The 13,911-nt window shown below is 41.3% G+C and overlaps 1 protein-coding gene across 1 annotated transcript in view; it reads left to right on the top strand.

Moving 5' to 3' along the window:
- Positions 1 to 13,911, top strand: part of UTRN (utrophin) — a 603,735-nt gene that overhangs the window by 20,751 nt on the left and 569,073 nt on the right.

The raw sequence follows: 13,911 nt of genomic DNA, 5'->3' as shown, positions 1-13,911 counted from the left end.
AAGTCATAAGAATGTACTTGATGGCTTGGGTTGTCTGAGAGCAAGTGAAGTACGGTGCGGGCCTGGTTTCCGCATTCCCTCTCTGCTCAGCCTTTTAGCTCCTAACCCTGTCGCCTCCCTAGAGCTGGCCAGCCCAGACCCAGGACCTGGATGCTGACCTCTTCAGGGCTGAGCTGTTGCTGTGCTCAGACGTCATGACAACTTGCTGCTGGGAAATGGAGCTGAGAGTCTAGCACAAAAAGCTGCTCTTGGTTGGCCACCAAACCTCCTTCATGGCAAAACTCTCCATCCCTTATTCAAATCCTTGGGACCAGATAAGCTTCAGAATTTATGATTTTTCTTTTTCTCATTTCGGACACGCTATGGCCCATATGCCCTGTATTACATAAAGCCTCCAGAGGAGTTTGGGATAGCACCCTATCATCCAATATCTTAATAATTCTGCAGCAAAATAGATGAATATTTACACTAAGTAGAACACAAACAGGGTTATAAATAGCCTCAGGTCAGTTCAGGTCACATTTTGCTGCCAAATGGGTTATGAAAAAAGTCTTTGGTTTCCAGAGCTTTTCAGATCCCGGCATTGTGGATAAGGGATTGTGCACCTGGTATGGTGACTGCTTTCTCAGTGTCTATTTGGTGCCACTTTACGTGTATTGCATTTTAAGTCTTCACAACAAATATACCTAGCAAGAAAATACACATATATATATATTTTCCTTCTTTTTTTTTTAACAGCTAAGGAAACAGGTTTCGTGAGCTTGAATGGCTTACACAAGATCAAGAGGAGATGATGTTCTTAGCATACAGAGGCCAGGACCCAGGTCCTGGGCACTTAGTGGGCTATAAGAGTTTCTAATTTGCTTGTTTGAAATGTTGGAACATAAGCCAGCCTGCAGAATCCTGTTTCACATTTAATGGTAGCTGAAAGATAATACCTCAGTAAAAGTGCCATAGGTTGTAATTATCCTAACATTGTTTCTTAAGAAAAGGCATCTTAAGTTCAACCAGCGGGGTCAGGAAGTGGAGTCCTTGGCCTGACCAGTGGCTTATCTTCCTTCCTGGAGGGCTGGCAGGGGCAATAGGTCAGTCAGGGCACTGTTCCAGGAGCCAGTGGCAGTGTGGGCAACACTGTGGTGAGATGGAAAGAGAGGAAGGAAGGTTCGGGTGCTTGATGTGCATTGAAGAGGTCAGGGAAGGGGGAATTGGCTACTGGCTGAGGTTCTGACACTAGTTGGACAGGGCCTGATGCCAAACTCTTTTTCCTGTTCTCACCTAGAAATTGCCATTAGTTAGTGCTGCTGCTGGGCATTATTTTAACTTAGACCAAGGCAGCCCTTTTGGGTGGGCAATTAGACAAAGGTCTCCACTCTGGAGAGACAGTCTGATGGTCACAGTACTTCGTGGGCTGTGCCTTTGTGCAAAGCAAAAGGTGTTCTTTCCTTCGTGCCGCTGTACTGGCTGAATTTCAGCCTCTTTTGCCACCTTGGCCTCGTGCCTTTATGCAGTGGACAGATTTCAGGCAGCTTGGCATTAGTAGGAATCTACCTGAAAAGCACTTTATATGTGTTTGAATCTTTGACATGATTTGGTGATGATCTGGCAGAATAGGTATTACCATGATTTGACAGATGAGAATGTCGTGGTGCTGTGAGCTGCTGACAGTTGCCTCAGGGCTTCATTGCTATCTGGACAGGACTGTTCCCTGTGCACTCCCTCCTTTGAAATGGAAGAGGCAGCCAGAGGATTTCAGGACATATTTCTCTCAATTATTTCATTCTGCACTGCCTTCTCATCTTTCATGGTTGTGTTAAAAAGTGGGGCCTGGCACAGTGGCTCACGTCTGTAACCCCACACTCTGGGAGACCGAGGCAAGAGGATTACTTGAGGCCAGGAGTTTGAGAGTAGCCTGGGAAACATAGTGAAACCCTGTTTCTGCAAGAAAACAAAAAAGTCTCTAAAAAACAAAACAATGGATGGACTGATATTGGTTCCTGTTTGAATATATGTGGCAATTGGTGGCTCTTACTGACCCCATAGCTCTCATTCTGGTGGTTTGTGCGATAGTGGGCACAATGTTGGTGCCATTTGAGTTGAGAAACGCTGTCATGTTGAAAGAAAGCATTGGAAATGAGAGGGTCTGGGGAAATACATTAGTAGTATAGCAGTTGCTTTGTTTGCAGTCTCTTCACTTACATTACTTTTGTTTAAAATTAACCATAATCTGTTAAACTTTTACTTCCAATAATGTATGGGTTCAGGAGTCTTAGCCAAAGTCAATGTTTTTCACAGGAAGTATCTGGATATACATTAACTTTTAAAATTGTAACCAGTTAGTTTCACTATAAAAGTTAGCAAAAGTGTGAATGAATTGATCGCTTGCTAATCTGGAGCACATAAGGGCAATTAATTTTAGATGGAGAAAATATTTCCTAAAATAACAGAGGGAGGCAGAGAGCTGGGTGTATGTGTTGGGCCTTTCAAATATATTATTTCATTTACTCCCTACAATAATTTTATGGGGAAGATATAATTGTCAGTGTTTCATAGATGAGGATATGCTTGTTAGGAGTTAGAGTAAGTTTTTTGTCATATTTTAAAAAATGCCCCATCTAATTCTGAATTCTTACAGAGAGCCACATAGGAAGTAGGATTTTGAAAAAACAAAAATCAACAACAATGCAGAGAGGAAGAAATGAGTGGATTGGTAAGATAAGGCCACGGGTAGTTCACAGAAACTGCTTGCTTTCTCTAACGTGCTCGCACGCCTTGTTAAACTTTGGATGTAAATTTGTCTCAAAATGTCATATTAGACAAAGCAATAAGAAAATGGTTAGTTTTAAGATTGACATAATTCATAAATTCTCACAAATACATTTGATAAAATGAGGCAGTTTTTGTTTCTCTTGGTTCTGAGGCCCCCCCAAAACTCAGAACCTCGTAAATAGTACAGTGAATGATACGGAGGAAGCTATTTCTTCAGCTACATGTCATAATCTAGATTAATACAACTCTCATTTGTGGCACCCCATACCGTAAACCAGTTACAATACAGAAAATCATTTTAAGAAAAGAGAGATTGCAGGACGTTTGCCAACGATTTGCCTTAATCCTGAAGCCAATTTAAACATTCCAATCTGATATCTTTTTTTTTTTTTTGAGATGGAGTCTTGCTCTTGTCGGAGTGCAGTGGGGCCATCTTGGCTCACTGCAACCTCTGTCTCTCGGGTTCAAGCACTTCTCCTGCCTCCACCTCCTAAGTAGCTGGGATTACAGGCACCCACCACCATGCCTAATTTCTATATTTTTAGTAGAATTAGGGTTTCACCATGTTGGCTAGGTTGGTCTCAAACTCCTGACCTCAAGTGATCCATCCACCTCGGCCTCCCAAAGTGCTGGGATTACAGCCATGAGTTACTGTGCCCAGCCCCAATCTGGTGTCTTGATAAATTATCAAATTGTTGTATAGAGATTAGTACCTTCTCTTACCTTTCTTTTTATAAATTAATTTTTAAAAATAGTCCTCATACTTTCCTGTTAAGGAACCCTTTGATAGTTGATCATATTGCATGGTACTGTTTCCATTGCTTTATATAAATTTCTGTTCTCACAGTCAGTAAATCTGAACATAAGCACTTCTTTCTGGGCTTTGTTCTGTCCTTTCCTTTCCTGGAAATAGCTTCCAGATGGGACTGTTTTCTTTTGACGAACCTCACAACTGTATGTTTCACCATTTTTTGACCTATTATCTCCTTTTAAATTTCATTTTTGGCTTAGGTACTCTGCTTGTACCTGATTTTTTTTTTTAACACCCTGTGATATATACTGAAAATATTTTGCACTGTTAAGAGCCTGTACAATAATACTGTTAATGATGAAGTGCTGTGGACTTCTCTGTAACTCCCAATTCTTCAGGGGAAAATTTTCCTTCAGTGTATTCCATCTTTCTTACTTCTTCGAGTTTATTTAGGGAATACCAAGATATAAAGTGTTGCTTAGTTTAATTCCTTTATAATGTCTTTATTTTTATTTATTTATTCATTTTTTTTCTGAGATGGAGTCTCATTCTATTGCCCAGGCTGGCGTGCAGTGGTGGGATCTCAGCTCACTGCAACCTCTACCTCCTGGGCTGAAGTGATTCTTGTGCCTCAGTCTCCTGAGTAGCTGGGATTACAGGTACCTACGACTACACCTGGCTAATTTTCTTTTATTTTGTTATTTTTTTTTTTTTTGAGAACGAGTTTCGCTCTATCTCCCAGGCTGGAGTGCAATGGTGTGATCTCGGCTTACTGGACTCACAGGTTCAGGTAATCCTCATGCGTCAGCCTCCCGAGTAGCTGGGATTATAGGCACTTGCCACCATGCCTGGCTAGTTTTTGTATTTTTAATAGAGACGGGGTTTCATCATGTTGGCCAGGATGGTCTCAAACTCCTGACCTCAAGTGATCTGCCTGCCTCGGGCTTCCAAAGTGCTGGAATTACAGGTGTAAGCCACTGTGCCTGGCCTATGATGTCTATTGAAAATAAATCTAGCTGGGCATGGTGGCTCATACCTGTAATCCCAGCACTTTGGCAGGCATAGGTAGGCAGATTGTTTGAGCCTTAGCAACATGGTGAAACCCCGTCTCTACAAAAAATACAAAAATTAGCTGGGTGTGATGCCCGGACCTGTGGTCCCAGCACTTGTGAGGCTGAGGTGGAAGGATCACTTGAGCCTTGGAGGTCGAGGCTGCAGTGAGCTGTGGTGTTGCCACTGCAGTCCAGCCTGGGTGACAGAGTGAGACACTGTCTCAAAATAAAACAAACAAAAATAAATTTGCTTAACATTTTTTTTTGAATTAGAGGTAATTTTTATAATATTTAGTTAGGTTTTTTTTTTTCCTCATTATTCTTTCACATTTTCCAAGTTAAGGTACTTGAATTTTACTCTTTTTATGTTGTGGCCCAGGGTAGTCTGTCTGCCAATCAGGCTGTTAAGTTGTGGATCTGACATTTTCCTTGGAAATGCTGTTTTTGGGTATGTTAGACTTTCTGTACTTGTGTGTTGTCTTTTGGCAGAGACCTCGACACTTAAGGATTTGTTGATAAAATGGCAAATTGTTTCATGAGGCATTTGCTTGGTAGTAGACATTTAGATGATTGTTTCTCAGAATAACTTGGTTGACTAACATCTTTCTGCTTCCTGTCGTCATGATCACTTCTGCAAAGGAGGAAGCCGAGTACATTTTCTGGTAGAATTTTATATACTATAAGATTTAGTTGAAACATTGTGTGTTTCTACCTTCAGTTTTTGGTCCCAAGTTATTTTAAGTAATTTTTTTTTTTTTCTTTTGAGACAGGGTCTCACTCTGTTGCCCAGGCTGGAGTGAGTGGCGCCATCTCGGTTCACTGCAACCTTGATCTCCTGGGCTCAAATGATCTTCCCATCTCAGCCTTCAGAGTAGCTGGGACCACAGGCACATGCCACCATGTCCGGCTAATTTTTGTACTTTTTGTAGAGACAGGCTGCTCTCAAACTCCTGAGCTCCAGTAATTCGCCTGCCTTACCCTCCCAAAGAGCTGGGATTATAGGCATGGGTCACTGTGCCCAGCCTTAAGTCATTTTTTTTTTTTTTTTTTTTTTTGAGACGGAGTCTTGCTCTGTCACCCAAGCTGGAGTGCAATGGTGCAATCATGGCTCACTGCAGTCTCCACCTCCCAGGTTCAAGTAATTCTCCTGCCTCAGCCTCCTGAGTAGTTGGGAATACAGGCATGCACCACCATGCCTCACTAATTTTTGTATTTTTGGTAGAGATGGGCTTTCACCATGTTGGCCAGGCTGGTCTCGAACTCCTGGTCTCGTGATCCGCCTGCCTCCACCTCTCAAAGTGCTGGGATTACAGGTGTGAGCCACCATGCCTGGCCTTTAAGTAAATTTTTAAAGGTGTAAATGCTGTGGACTCAGATAAAAATAATTATTCTATTATGTTTTAACAGATTGTTAGAATCGTGAAGATTAAATGAGTTCAAAGTATTTGGCTAATATTGTTAGAGGCTGTTGCTTTTGTTGTTGTTATTATTACTATTACTATTATGTCCTGGCTTCATTCCTGCCCTCTCTTTCCCTCTTTGTATCATTGCCTCTGACTGTCTCCAGGCTGCTGATAGTGAGAGGGGATGTCTCCCAATCCAGGTTGCCAGGTCTGAATGAATGGACTCTGACCCACGTTTCTGGCCACTGGAATTTTGCCTTTGTGAATATTATAAATAGTAATACATATACAAAGAATGATTATGAAATAATAAATTATAAATTGATTGGAATGTGTCTGATGCTCAGACGTATACACACAATTTGACATTCTCGTTAGATTTCTCTGTGCAGGAAGCAAGGGAACAACAGAGCAGTGAGAAATCAAAGGAGAGAAGGGTATTCTGGGGCAAAGGACAGTTTCTATGGGTAGAATTACAGAGGTAGAACCATTAATCAAAAAAAAAAACTAGTGCACCACTCACTCGATTTTCCACCCCTTCCTTTCAGGCATGGTCTGAGCTTTCGCATTCAGGCTGATGATGAACTAGCATGTGCCTAATTTAATACTGGGAACTTTTATTTACCCGAGTCTGCTTTTTGAAATCTGTTAACTGTTGAGATTCTATTTGCACCTTATTCACCACATTCACTTATTGTCTTTCGCTGCCAATGGGGATGGAGTGGGGGGAGGTGCTTGTGGCAGGCACTCAGACAAGCTCGCTGTGCAGCAGTGGCTGTGAGGGCACAGCTGTTTGGAATCAGCTGATAATTTTCAAGCATCTCTAGCTCATCATATTAAACATAGTTTCCCATGTTTAGTGGTTGCTTAATTTTAACCTGAAACACTGTATGAAATAATTTGATGTATAAGAAGTATTGTAGTAATAAGAAGAGTAGCTTAATGGTTTTTCATGTTTTCTATGCCAGCCACTGTTTAACAGTTTTACTATTATTTACACACACACACACACACCCATACCCATATACACCCATATACACCCATATCTGGGTATATGTGTTTGTCTATATACACACAGACATGTGCATGTACACACACATATGAATTCATTTGATCCTCACAATAACCTTATAAAAGAGGCACTTCTATTATCGCCTTTTTACAGCCGGGAAGCCAAGTCAGAGAGTGGGTAAGTAGCTTGCCCAACATAGGTAGTGAGGGACAGAGCTGGAATTTAAACCCAAGTGACTGTGCCATACCTTTTTTTTTTTTTTGAGATGGAGTCTCACTCTGTCAACCATGCTGGAGTGCAGTGGCGTGATCTCGGTTCACTGAAACCTCTCCCTCCCGGGTTCAAGCGATTCTCCTGCCTCAGCCTCCTGAGTAGCTAAGATTACAGGTGTGGACCACCATGCCTGGCTAATTTTTGTGTTTTTAGTAGAGACGAGGGTTTCACCGTGTTGATTAGGCTGGTCTCGAACTCCTGACCTCATCATCTGCCCACCTCGGCCTCCCAAAGTGCTACGATTACAGGCGTGAGCCATTGTGCCGAGCCTTTTTTTTTTTTGAGATGGAGTTTTGCTCTGTAGCCCAGGCTGGAGTGTAGTGGCATGATCTCCGCTTACTGCAACCTCCACCTCAGGGGTTCAAGTGATTCTCCTGCCTTGGCCTCCCGAGTAGCTGAGATTACAGGTACCTACCATCATGCCTGGCTAATTTTTGCATTTTTAGTAGTGATGGGGGTTTCACCATGTTGGTCAGGCTGGTCTCGAACTCCTGACTTCACGTAATCCACCTGCCTCAGCCTCCTACAGTGCTGGGATTACGGGAGTGAGCACCCGGCTGCCTATACTCTTAATCACTACCCTGGAGTACTTCTCAGTGCTGAGTCTGTAACTCTAAGCAAATGATAATTAAATAATTACCACAATATGCCCAAAGTTATTTTATTAAAAACAAATTTATGAAATGATACAGTTTTTTCACATGGAAACTGGGTTCTTTTGTTTACTTTGGATGGATGTTTGTTTGGGAGCTGTTTTCATTTGTTAAATAAATATTTTAGTTGGGTGTTTATGTAGCAAGTGATCTTGGTGGCTCCCTGCAGTGTGTCCTGCGCTAGTGAGCACCTAGTGAGCATTGGTTGAGTGTGTCCGATGGATTTACCACACTCATCTGTGAACCTATAGCTCAGCTAATCCCCCTAAATCTGTGAGTGGCCCTTCTCAGCTGCTCTGCAGAGGACTTTGTGGAGCAGGAATTTATTGTGACCACCAAACTACCCTTGTGACTCTTCACCAAGCGCTTTTATCATTCTCTAGTAGGATTTGAAAATTCAAGACACTTTAACTCAGAAATATCCTCCACACAGGGACTCATTAAACGAAACTAATATCCTGGTGGGCAAAATGTAGGAGAAGAAAAGTGGATTTCATGGGCCATTATAAGTCACTGTCTTGAGCAGTGCTTTGTACATGGGGACTCCATCTGTGTATAAAGGATTAGTGAGCAGGATACACACAGGGAAATGTGTAGGGAATGTGTGATTCTGATCTTTTTAGAGGCAAATCCAGTTTAAATGTGGAGAGTGGCACTATTTTGGCTTCCTAGCAATTCAAGGTCTAATGCTTACGTTTAAGTAACAAAGATGTTTGCATTGATGAAGCATGACCTTGGCAATTCTTAGATTTGGGGATTGGATAGACTATATGTCCTTCAGTAAACTATTAAATCATCATGACCACTAGGTAAATGGTGGATTAACTACTATAAAGATTATTTGTGAGTATTCCAACATCATTCACCTCCATCCCCTTATCAAGACTAATAGACAAATTGTTGTCATTTGAATGAGAGCCAGAAGAGCCCTCCCTCCCTCCAATTAATGATGGGCTGGAAAAGAGCAAGGAGACCACTTTTTGTGATAATCTGTTTTGAATGTTAGGGGATTTTAAATATTCTTGTATCAGAATCCATGAAGCACAACATTAGTATTTATTTTGCTTAAAAGTTTGCAGTCATTTAGTAGCAATTTCTTTTTCTTAAGCTTTTGCAGAAACATTAAGGTTTAAAGAAAATAAAATAAAGAACACTTTATTAAAATTTTTCTCTCCATTGCTTGTTATTTTTTTTTTTTTGTCATGTATTAAACATATATCACAATGTGGGCAACATATTTTTTACAAGCTTCCTTGATTGCCAGGGGATTAATCAAACTGGCTATATGTGCCCTTTTAAACCAAGTAATTTGGCCGAAAGCTTGCAATTTTATGAATACGTTGGAAAATCTTACTTATTAGCTTGGGAAGTTTTCCCCATCCTTAGGTAGCCAAAGACAATTTTACTGGGTTTTGTGGGGAACATTGGTATCAGATGTGAAGTTCTTTCTGGTCTACAAGGTGGTCTTGAGAAATTATTTCCGTATTTCACCATATTACTATCAACAACATTTGTGTTCCTTTCAGCCAGGATGAGAATTGCTATCTGGTTTCAGAACTTAGAGGCAGACTTTTATGGGTCAGAGAAAGCTGAGCATTTGGGTTCTAGAAACCTTTACATTGGGTGTATTTTTCTTTCATTGTTAATATCGTGATACAGTTATAGATTTGCTTTAATACACATAGGTGAACTTTGAGTTTCTGTATTTATTTTAGCACACATTTTTAGAGATAAAATTTATTTAAAGTTTTAGTAAAACATTAATGCAATTTAGGATTTTCAGCACATAAAGTAAAAGTAAGTCTGCATTGAGGTCCCAAAATAGCAGCTGCAATTTGGCTCTATTGATTTACCAAGTCTAAAGTAAAATTTCACATTTGAAAATAAAGGAAAGGAAAAGTAATTTTATGCTATGACTATAAAATTTCTCTCTCTAGGAAATCATTGCATATTTCAAATTGGACTTAATCATAAAGAGAATAATTAACTGACAGTTACAGCTGATGTTATTAATATTACTGCACAAAGTCTGGGTTTGACCATAAAATATTTAGCCAAGCTATCTTTTGGAATTCAAGACTATGAGAACCATATCTTGCTTGCACACTGCTACCATGTGAAACTCAGTGCCAGTCTCATGGAAATGGGACCATTTTAGGAGTCTTCCTGTGTATAAATTAAATAGAGCAGAACTTACAGTTAAAAGTGGTAGAGCAGTTTGTGTTTATCATTGCTTGCTGTCATGTTGCTCCTATAATTACAATAAAAGAACAAAAAGGAATAAACTCCTGTGGTCAAAGGGAAGTGGAAATGAAATAGCCATTGCTGGGGAAGAAAGATGATGGTGGAGTGGCTTTCTCATGCATCTCACAGATTTTGCAAGCCCTCTGATTGAAAGTTGCCAGTACTGTTTGAGGTTGGGTCAGGGGAAAGTGGGAGAAGTTTGAAGCTGAAAACTGAGAGTTTGGTTGAGAATCTTAAAACGGCACACTTTGACTCTCAGAGCTTTCCCCTTCTTCCTCACCTGCACAGGAGAACAGAGATTTGTGTATTTTTCTGGAAAAACTGAACTCTGTCTTGGTACCCTTAGCCCAGAGAGCATGGTAAGGCTCTGAATAGACATCAGGAAGATTAACTGACACCAGGAGCTCCCCTAGTTCCTGAAGCTATACCTGTCTGCCATGGCTTGAAGTGTCCCCCAAAGCTCATGTGTTGGAAAGTTAATCCCCAGTGCAACAGTGTTTGGAGGTGGGGCCTAAAAGAGGTGATTAGGTCATGAGAGCTCTGCTCTTGTTCTTGAATGGATTAATGTTATTGCAGGAGTGGGTTAGCTATCTTGAGAATGGCATTGTTATAAAAGTGAGTTTGACTCTCTCTTACTTACTTGCTGTCAGTGCATTCTGCTCTTTCACCTTTCTCCATGGGATGATATAGCAAGAAAGCCCTCAGTAGATACCAGTGCCATGCTTTTGGACTTCCCAGCCTCCAGATCCTTGAGCCAAATAAATTTCTGTTCATTGTAAATTACCCAGTCTGTGGCATTCTGTTATAGTAGCATCGAATGGACTAAGACAGCCTCCCATTGCCAATGAGCCCCCAATTAAAGAGTGAGTGCTTTTACTGGGAGTGCAGTATAGTTACAGCATGTAAATTGATTACCTTACTTTGAGCCTGCCAGTTGGTAGATGACACCCAAGCCTATGCACTGTTGAGCCTCATTTTGAAATGGGAAGGGCTGCTAGGAGTCAGCAGATGTTTGAAAGCCTCCACCAACAGAGCCTACATTAACACAAACAAAAGGAAGGAGCCACTTAGGGGAAACAGAAATTTGGCGTGTATCCTCAGAGAAGTGGGAAAGTAATTGTCTTTGAAACAAGAACAGAATGTGATTTAAAAAAAAAATCAGAGAATAAGAAAGAGATCTTGGAGATTAAAAGTGTGATGTCAGAAACAAGATCTCAAGTAGAGATTGGAAGAGTGGATATAAAAGTGGTAAGTAAAAAATATCTTATAAATAATGTCTGACTTGCAATCAGGAAGGAGCTTTAGAAGCATAGTATTTAGAATTGCATAAACTGTTGTCAGAAGAAACAGATAACAGAGGAAAGGGGATGCCCCAAGCCTGCTGCATTGTGTTATCATCTTATTTTATTGAAAACAAACTTATGTGCATTTATTACTTGGATAAAAATTGAGAAATATATAATGAGATTGAATGTACAAGTCATTTTATTAAAACATTTTATTGATAGTACAGAAAATGCTGCACTGTTCCTTATTTTGGCAGTTTCATAAACCTCTGTGAATAACATGGTCCCTTAGTTTTTTTTTTTTGGTAGCTCTCTTTTCTCAGCACCAAATTCTTGCTGTTGTCAGGCACAGTGATCCTAATATTTTTTATACTTTCTGCCAGGCCTAAGAAGCTTCATGGCTTTAGAAATCATCTAAATCATCACATTGTGTGTGTGGTTGTAAATATCCAAATTATTTTGAGGCAAGTTGCTCCTTCGATGTGACGGCCACGTATTTTCCATATTGCTGGTGATAGTGGGAGTGTTTTCTGTGAGACATTTTATACTTGTGGTATATTTAGCTCACTGGTAGTGAAATACAAATGCAAGGAACTTGGAATCCTGAACGAGTACTAAGAGCGAGCTGACTTTCAAGCTGAAATGGTCTCTTTCCAACATTTTCTGGCCGATACACCACTTTTAATAGTAAGTGGCTTCCTTCTGCTCTTCCCCTTCACTTGTAACCTTGCATGGCTGTTGTAACACAGACCCTCACAGAATCTTAGATCTGGAAGATGCTTTAAGGGGCCAACCAGTCCAGTTATTTTCCCCTATGCCTGAGGAGTCCCACTCAAGGAGGGAGAAAATGATTTTCTCAAGATGAAACTGTTCCTATGAGATGACTAGGGGTCGGAACTTGGCATTCTTTCTGCTTTTCTAGGCCACCTGGACCTAAAGGACAGTTCTGACTTTCCTTCAAATCTCATGCTGTTGTTGATGCTCGTCTGGTAGATTTGTACCTGAGAAAGGATATTTCGGAAGGGATTTTAGGCTTCTGTTGGCTGTGTGAAGTCGAGGGGATTTTGTGAGTATTCTGTAGGAGATGTGACGCTTGTGGATGAAAGCAGACAGATCAGGCCGACCTTGGGCTTGGAGTCTAAGTTTTAGAGACAGAAAACAGGGAGGGGGTGAAGGAGAGGGGAAATGGGAGGAGGAGAAGGAGGAGGGGTGCCAGGATCCTTTCTTTTCCTGTTACAAATTTTCCTTTTGGTGGGAGAGAGTGAGAAAGCTCCTGAATGTAACTGGAGCTGCTGAACTGAACTGGTCAGAACCTGTCTTAATTTGTGTAAAATAAATGCTGTGGTATTTATTCTTCCAGAGAAGCCCGCATAACGCAACCAGGGCCCGCTGGCTGCTCTTGAGGTTCTGTAGAGCTTGGTTTTGGTGTCTTCTCTGAGCCTGTTTTCTGCTGAGGCAGCCTCTGGGTGTTGCCCACTGGCCTAACTCCCTCCAGGTTCGGCCTTTCCCCTCTCATCAAAGCTGTTTTTTCCCTGGACTTTAATGGTTGGCTGATTAAAGCAGTTCATAGTAAGGTGTTAATTATAACTCGGGTGGTTATGTGTGTATATTCAGAGTTGTTACAGAAGTAAGATGGGGCCGGGCTGCGTGTGGTGGCTCATACCTGTAATCCCAGCACTTTGGGAGGCCGAGCGGGTGGATCTCCTGAGGTCAGGAGTTTGAGACCAGCCTGGCCAACAGGGCAAAACCCTGTCTCTACTACAAATAACAAAATTTAGCTGGGCGTGGTGGCGGGTGCCTGTAATCCCAGTGACTCGGGAGTCTGAGGCAAGAAAATCACTTGAACCTGGGAGGCAGAGGTTGCAGTGAGCCAAGATCACACCATTGCACTCCAGCATGGGCAACAAGGGCAAAACTCTGTCTCAAAACACAAAACAAAACAAAAAAACAAAAGAAGTTAGATGGGGCGGAATCCCCAACTGCTAGGCGAGAACTAGAACAACACTGTGATGGAAATCGGAGTGTAATACATTCCGCAACCCCACCTGTCTGCTATCTTCCCTTTGTAAGCTCAGGGCCTTAATGGTTCAAGATGAGTCTTTCTTGAAAAAAGGGGAGAAGTTTCTTTCCCCCCCTTTTTTTTTAAACAAAAGAAAAACAAATATGTTTATTAAGATATGCGTAGTGCATACACATGGGAGTACCCAGACACAAGTAATTCAAAGGGTTGGTTAGAACTGGCCTTATCTAGCATCTTAACAAAGGAATAATAAATTTTTAGAGAGGTGATGGAACAAAGGAAAATGACTTTAAGCTTCCAGGTGTTACCGCAAGTTTCATCAAATCAAGAATATTCTTAGGAGTGCCAGGGGTGTCTCATAGTTGAACTCTTTTTTTTTTTTTTTTGAGACGGAGTCTCGCTCTGTCGCCCAGGCTGGAGTGCAGTGGCCGGATCTCAGCTCACTGCAAGC

The sequence above is a fragment of the Rhinopithecus roxellana genome, chromosome 4, assembly GCF_007565055.1.
Source record: "Rhinopithecus roxellana isolate Shanxi Qingling chromosome 4, ASM756505v1, whole genome shotgun sequence".
In the NCBI taxonomy this organism is placed as follows: Eukaryota; Metazoa; Chordata; class Mammalia; order Primates; family Cercopithecidae; genus Rhinopithecus; species Rhinopithecus roxellana.
Note: the sequence above shows the minus strand (reverse complement) of the source record. Positions and strands in the feature narration are given on the sequence as shown.